This window comes from Lathyrus oleraceus, chromosome 7 (assembly GCF_024323335.1).
Source record: "Lathyrus oleraceus cultivar Zhongwan6 chromosome 7, CAAS_Psat_ZW6_1.0, whole genome shotgun sequence".
Taxonomy (NCBI): domain Eukaryota; kingdom Viridiplantae; phylum Streptophyta; class Magnoliopsida; order Fabales; family Fabaceae; genus Lathyrus; species Lathyrus oleraceus.
The window spans coordinates 432,335,328-432,342,761 of record NC_066585.1 but is presented as its reverse complement, the minus strand read 5'-3'; the positions used below and the strand labels follow the sequence as shown (position 1 = coordinate 432,342,761).

The following is a 7,434-nucleotide window of genomic DNA, read 5'->3' as shown; positions in this document are numbered from 1 at the left end:
GAAGGTGTATTCTTCCTCAAACAACCTGAAATTAATGTAGCCACCATCACTAGCGTGACCGACATAGGGCTCGTAGGTCAGCGAGCTCAAGAACTCCAAAGTCAGGTTCTTGTAAGTCACATGCATAGCATCAATATATTCATCCCATTGCAACTGATTACACAAATGCCTGACACTAGGCTCAATGCCTAATGCCTCTATGCAGCTGGAATCGGGATATCTGGTGGGCAACATTGGACGCTAGGAAAGCAAGGCGTAGCGCTGCTCTTGAACTGGGTCACGAAAGATTACTGGCATAATGTCGCAATTTTCCATCCTGAAAAGTTAGGTTAGAAACAGAGGACACCTGAAATCGCAAATATTATAACTGTTATTCTACACATAGATATACATATACCTAAAACAAATAAAAAACGTAAATTGAAATAGTAAAAAGTAAAGCAAAGGAAAAGAAATCATGGGTTGCCTCCCATGTAGCGCTTGTTTAACATCGTTAGCTTGACGATTCAAACTTTGAATGTTAGAGGTAGGAATTGGAGGGTCGATTAGAGTTTGGTCATGGCATTCTATGGGGATGTCACCTCCTTGGTATTGCTTCAGTCTTTGTCCATTTACCACAAACGGATTACAGGAATTGTTCCGGATTTCAACTGCTCCCGATTTTAGGATTTTGGAAACCTCAAAGGGGCTTGTACATCTCGAAGGTAGCTTACCTGGAAAAAGTCGCAATCTCGAATTGAAGAGGAGAATAGAGTCGCCTATATTAAATTCCTTTTTCATAATCCTTTTGTTATGCCATGCTTTGGTTCTTTCTTTGTATATAACGGCATTCTCGTAAGCGTTTTGGCGGAGTTCCTCCAATTTATGGATATCAAGGATTTGCTTCTTGCCAGATGCTAGGTAATCCAAATTCAGGGTCTTGATGGCCCAATATGCCTTGTGCTTGAGTTCAAAAGGTAAGTGGCATGAATTCCCGTAGACCAACTTGTATGGTGTAGTTCCAATAGGGGTTCTGTAAGCAGTTTTGTAAGCCCACAGTGCTTCTGTTAGCTTTTCAGACCAATCTTTTCTAGATATTGAAACAGTTTTCTCCAGGATCTGCTTAATCTCTCTGTTAGATACCTCCACTTGACCATTAGTCTGGGGATGATATGGTGTTGCTACTCTGTGTTTTACTCCATATTTCCTTAAGAGTTTATCAAATATCCTGGATATAAAATGTGATCCACCATCACTTATGACAAGTCGTGGTACTCCAAATCTGGGAAAAATATTATTCTTAAACATCTTGATGACTACTCTTGTGTCGTTGGTGGGTGCGGCTATAGCTTCTATCCACTTGGACACATAGTCAACGGCTACCAAAATGTACTTGTTTCCCAACGAAGATGGAAAAGGTCCCATGAAATCAATACCCCAAACGTCAAATAGTTCTACTTCTTAGATGTTCTTCAAAGGCATTTCGTCACGTCTTGAGATATTCCCAGCGCGCTGGAACCGGTCACATTGGACGATATAAGTATGGACATCACGTCATAATGTTGGCCAATAAAGACCAGCTTGAAGGATCTTAGCGTATGTCTTGGATGTGCTTGAATGTCCACCATAGGGTGAAGAGTGACAATGCTCTATGATATTTATGACTTCTTCTTCCGGGACGCAACATCGAAATATGTTATCTGTTCCTCTTTTCAAAAGGAGTGGTTCGTCCCAATAGAAATGTCTTATATCTTTAAAGAACTTCTTCTTCTGTTGATAGTTGAGGTCAAGTGGTATGATATCAACGGCTAGATAGTTCACAAAATCAGCGTACCATGGTACTCTGCTAATTTCTGAAATTGTCCCAAGGTTGTCTCTATCAGGTTCAAGGGGAACTGTATCTAACTTAGCTATCAATCTGTCATAGGTGAAGTCATCATCTATAGGTAAATGGTCTGGCTTCAAATGCTCTAATCTAGAAAGATGGTCAGCAACTACGTTTTTTGTTCCTTTTTTGTCTCTAATATCTAAGTCGAATTCTTGTAGCAAAAGGATATATCTGAGTAATCTATGTTTTGCATCCTTTTTGCTTAGAAGGTAACGAATAGTGGCATGGTCTGTATAGACTATAATCTTAGATCCTACAAGATAAGACCTAAATTTATCGATTGCGAAAACTACAACTAGAAGTTCCTTCTCTGTTGTTGTATAATTTAATTGAGTGGCATCTAGGGCTCTACTAGCGTAATATATTACATGTAGTTTCTTATCTTTCTTTGCCCTAAAACAGCTCCTATAGCGAAATCGCTAGCATCACACATTACTTCGAAGGGTTTAGTCCAATCCGGAGGTTGTAAAATGGGTGCTGAAATTAGCGCTTGTTTTAACTGATTAAAGGCTTTGATACATTTTTCATCAAAAATGAATTCAATGTCTTTCATCAGAAGGCCGGTCAGGGGTTTTGTTATTTTAGAGAAATCTTTGATGAAGCGTCGGTAGAAACCGGCGTGTCCAAGAAAACTATGGACTTTTCTAACTGTCTTAGGAGGGTTAAGGTTTTCTATAACTTCTATCTTTGCTTGGTCGGCCTCAATGCGTCTTTCAAATATTATATGCCCTAACACTATGCCTTCTTTAACCATAAAGTGGCACTTCTCCCAGTTTAACACAAGGTTAACTTCTACGCATCTCTCTAGGATTTTCTCAAGGTTAATGAGGCAGTCTTCAAAGTCGAACCCACACACCGAGAAATCGTCCATAAATACTTCCATAATTTCGTCGAGATAATCTGTGAAGATTGACATCATACAACGTTGGAAAGTAGCTGGCGCATTACAAAGTCCAAACGACATTTGTTTGTAAGCAAATGTTCTGTAAGGACAGGTAACGGTTGTTTTCTCTTGATCCTCGGGGTGTATGGGTATTTGGAAAAATCCAGAATATCCATCTAGATAACAAAAGTAAGAGTGTCTGGCAAGACGCTCCAACATTTGATCTATGAATGGAAGACGGAAATGGTCTTTCCTAGTTGCCTTATTGAGCTTCCTATAATCTATGCACATATGCCATTTGCCTTCTATGTGTTTAGCTACATGCTCGCCCTTCTCATTCTGCACGACTATGATGCCTCCCTTCTTGGGTACCACATGTACAAGACTTACCCATTTACTATCAGAGATCTGATAGATTATACCAGCCTCTAGCAATTTAAGGACCTCCTTCTTTACCACCTCACTCATCACAGGGTTGATTCTTCTCTGATGTTCCTTGGAAGGTTTTGAATCCTCCTCTAGCGAGATCCTGTGCATACACACGGATGGGCTTATACCTTTTAAATTAGAGATGTTGTACCCTAAGGCAGAGTGGTATCTTCTTAAAACATTCAAGAGTCGATTCGTCTCGTCTTGGTTTAAGGTGGCACTAACTATTACTGGGCGGTTCATTTCTTTATCTAAAAACCCATATCTTAGGTTCTTGGGTAGTTCCTTAAGTTCTTGAGCTGGTTTTTGAGAATTTGGTTAAAGGTCTGGAGCAAGATCCAAACATTCGTTAGTGTGAGGTTCCGTTTCCTCTAGCTCGTCATCCTTTTCATTTGGGTTTGGAAATGGTTCAATCACGGGTTCTTCTCGATCGAATTCCCTTATGCATTCATCTATGATATCGATCGCATAACATGCGTCTCCTAGAATTGGTGCCATCAGGAATTTTGAAAGAATGAACACGATCTTTTCATCCCCTACTTAGAAAGTTAATTTTCCTCTTTTAACATCTATTATAGATCCGGCTGTTGATAAGAATGGTCTACCTAAAAGGATAGGGATATCATCGTCTTCTTTGATATCCATGACCATAAAGTCTGTTGGGATATAAAGTTGACCGATCCTAACTGGGATGTCTTCTAAAATGCCTACATGATACTTAACAGACCTATCGGCTAATTGGAGGGACATCTTAGTTGATTGCAATTCTCCTAAGTTTAACCTTTTACATACAGCTAAGGGCATTAAACTCACACTAGCGCCTAAGTCTAGGAAAGCTTTGTCGATCACATGACTTCCTAAAATGCAAGGTATAGAAAAAATACTAGGGTCTTTCTCCTTCTTAGCAAGTTTATCCTCGGAAATAAAGTTGCAATCCAAGGGTTTTGGATCATCAAGCCTACACTTGTTGGTTAAGATGTCTTTGAGAAATTTGGCGTAAGATGGAATTTGGGTGATAGCTTCGGTAAAAGGAATCTCTACATGAAGATTTTCTATTACTTTTATAAATTTTTGGTATTGGTTGTTGATTTTGGTTTGTTTAAGTCTTTGCAGATATGGGATTGGTGGTTTGTACAGGGGTGGTGGTTTGTAAGTTTTATCCTTGGCTTCTCCTTCTTGGTCGGTTTGTTTTTCGGGTTCTACTGGTTCCTCTTCTTGGTTGGTAGGTATATTTTCTTTAGAAGTTTTGGACTCGCTCATTGTTGGGTTATGAGGCCCTTCATAAGCGGTCCCACTTTGTAAAGAGATAGCGTTAGCTTGCCCTCGAGGGTTTGGTTGAGGTTGTCCAGGGAATTGGCCTCCAGGTGTAGTCTGTGGGGCTTGGTTTTGTGCTACCTGTGACATCTGGGTTTCAAGCATCTTGTTGTGAGTGATTATCTGATCAACCTTGGTTCCTAATTGCGTTATCAGTTCGTTTACGTGAATGTTCTGGTTTAGGAATTCTTTATTTTACTGAGTCTGGCCTGATATAAAGCTCTCCATGATCTTCTCAAGGTTAGACTTCTGAGGCACAACTTGCATAGGTTGATTTGGTTTTTGGGCTTGATAACCTTGTGGTCTTTGAGGTGCATAATTTTGGATAGGGTTCTGTTTTTTTATAGGAGAAATTCGGATGATTCTTCCATCCAGGGTTGTAAGTGTTTGAAAATGGGTTACCTTGGGCGTACTTCACTCGGTCGGTGTTCAGGTCGTTCAAAAGGTTACACTCCGCTGATTTGTGTCCTTTAGATCCACAAAGTTCACACTCTGTATGTGTCGCAACCTAAATGCGAAAATACAACCGGCGAGAAAAGAAATGACAGAAGAGTCGCCACCGTGCGTTATTTATCTCAAAGGAGAGAAAGGAAATGCTCGAAGTAAACCTGGAGAAAGGAAAGGAAAAGACAAGGTCTCGCAACCAAATCTTGGGTTCGGGAGTCGATTATGCGAAGGGAAGGTATTAGCACCCCTACGCATCCGTAGTACTCTACGGGATCCACTCTTGTTTTTCTTGTCTAAAGGGTGTATGTTTATCTAATGTACTATTTACTAAAAGAGGGTCAAAAGAAAATGACTCGCAAAGATGTCGCATCTACTGCCTACGTATCTCATCTGAGTATGAGAATCAGGGTCTTTCTGAGATAATTGTGGATCTTCTTAGGCCAAGATGCCTCTATAATCATGACATGAATGAGCCCTTTCACTTCCAACCAAACCTTGCCTGTTGCAGATAGCCATGAAACCTTGATTTCTGATTAAATACAGATGCACACTCTGAGAGCTCTGAATCCTCCACTGATGCACTGAGGACCATAATGAGACACTTGGACCTCCTTGAGACCATTGAGACTTGTATACTTGGAGAATGGAGTCCAATTCTCAACCTTGCCTTATGTGGGCTCCTTCTGGTAAGGAGTGGTCAATCAAACCCTGATTTCTAAGTCACTAATGCAGTATGCAATGAGTATGACCTAGTATAATGCTAATGCAATGTGAAACACAATCCCATGCTTCCAAGAAAAATGAAGGGTAAATTTTGGGGTATTATAGTTTGGACTACTGTTGCGATGTTAGTGTTTGTAGACATATGTTCTATCTTAAGGGCTAAAGCGTCCATTTTCGCTTGCATCATGTCTAGAGAGCTTACCTCATGTATTCCACCTTGGGTCTCCTTTTTCTCTATTAATGCTCGTTCAGTTCCCCATTGGTAATGGTTTTGGGTCATATCCTCAATTAGGTCACAAGCTTCAGGGTAAGGTTTGTTCATCAGCGCGCCACCAGTGGCAGCGTCGATGCTCATCTTGGTGTTATAATGGAGTCCATTGTAGAAGGTATGAACGATCAACCATTGTTCTAGGCCATGGTGTGGGTAGACTCTTAATAGCTATTTATATCTCTCCCAAGCTTCAAAGAGTGATTCTCCTTGGTTTTGATTAAATCTAGTTATTTGGTTTCGAAGAACAACAGTCTTACTAGGGGGAAAATATCTAGCAAGGAATACTCTTCTAAGGTCTTCCCAGGTGGTTATTGAGTTAGCTGGAAGTGAATCTAACCATGAACGTGCTCTATCCCTGAGGGAGAAAGGAAATAATCTCAAACGGATCGCATCAGGTGAAGCGCCGTTAGATTTACAGGGGTCTTCCAGCTGGATAAAAACTTTTAAATGTTGATTTGGGGTCTCAGTAGCGAGACCCGCGAATTGGTTCTGTTGCACTAATTGCAACAAAGACGGTTTTAGTTCGAAATTTTTAGCAAGAATAAGGGGGTTTACTATACTCGAACTAGGTTCCTCATCAGAGGGTTGGGCAAATTCCTTAAGAGGTCTCCGGTCGCGATTCTCGGCCATAGATTTCTTAATTCGGATGAGTAAGAGGCGTGTACGAGTGTAACATTCGGGTTCTGCTAAAGGATCTACTAAATTTCCGGTACTACGGGTTCTTCGCATTTACCGGCTAATAGTGCCTTAGTCTAGACGGTGTAACAACATGGTACAAAATTTGACGAAGTTGGTCCCCGGCAACGGCGCCAAAAACTTGATCGGTGAATTCATAAGTGCACGAATCACGTCAGAGTAATATAAAAGAATATTGATCCCACAGAGACCAAATCGTCAATCTATCGATTACTATCGTTACGATGTTTATCTAAGACGGTATAAAAGAGATATTGATGTTGCAAAATAATGGTAAATAATAAATGCAGTGCAGATAAAGACAAGTTTGAATGTATATCACGTCAGTTAAATGATGTTTCGATTGTCTAAATAGAACTACTTATGAGGCAATATTTTCTACTCTTGAAAAGAATCCATTTAACAGGAACTGTCGCTTTCGCGTATTCAGAACTGAGTTTACCCTTAAATTAAGGCCTTTTATTGTCACTTATAAAAGGTGCGCAGAATGCTAAAGTAGTAAACTTATTTTTAAGAAATAAGACTCATAAACTTAATTGAAAAGTGATTTTGATTTGGAAAGTTTTACCCAAGGAGTTTCCTGATTTTAAATCTATCAACGCGTCCGAAAACAGTTTCAAAAATCGTTTTTCCTTAAAGTGATAAAAATTCCTAGTTAACTAAGCCAGGGTGCTTTCACACTCCTTGAATAGTTAAAACTAACCAAGTTTGTTTCAGAAAACTCAAGTTAAAAATCAAAATAGCCTTTAAAGTATTTCTACAGATTCAATATGTGAAACATCTCTTTAACCGCGATCCTTACAT

General features: G+C 39.9%; 1 non-coding gene across 1 annotated transcript; it reads left to right on the top strand.

The window, feature by feature from the left end:
• Positions 1-6,073: 6,073 nt before the first annotated feature.
• LOC127109253 (small nucleolar RNA R71) lies at positions 6,074-6,180 on the top strand. Its single transcript, XR_007796583.1, has one exon. It is a non-coding gene; the product is annotated as a small nucleolar RNA R71 (small nucleolar RNA).
• Positions 6,181-7,434: the final 1,254 nt, after the last annotated feature.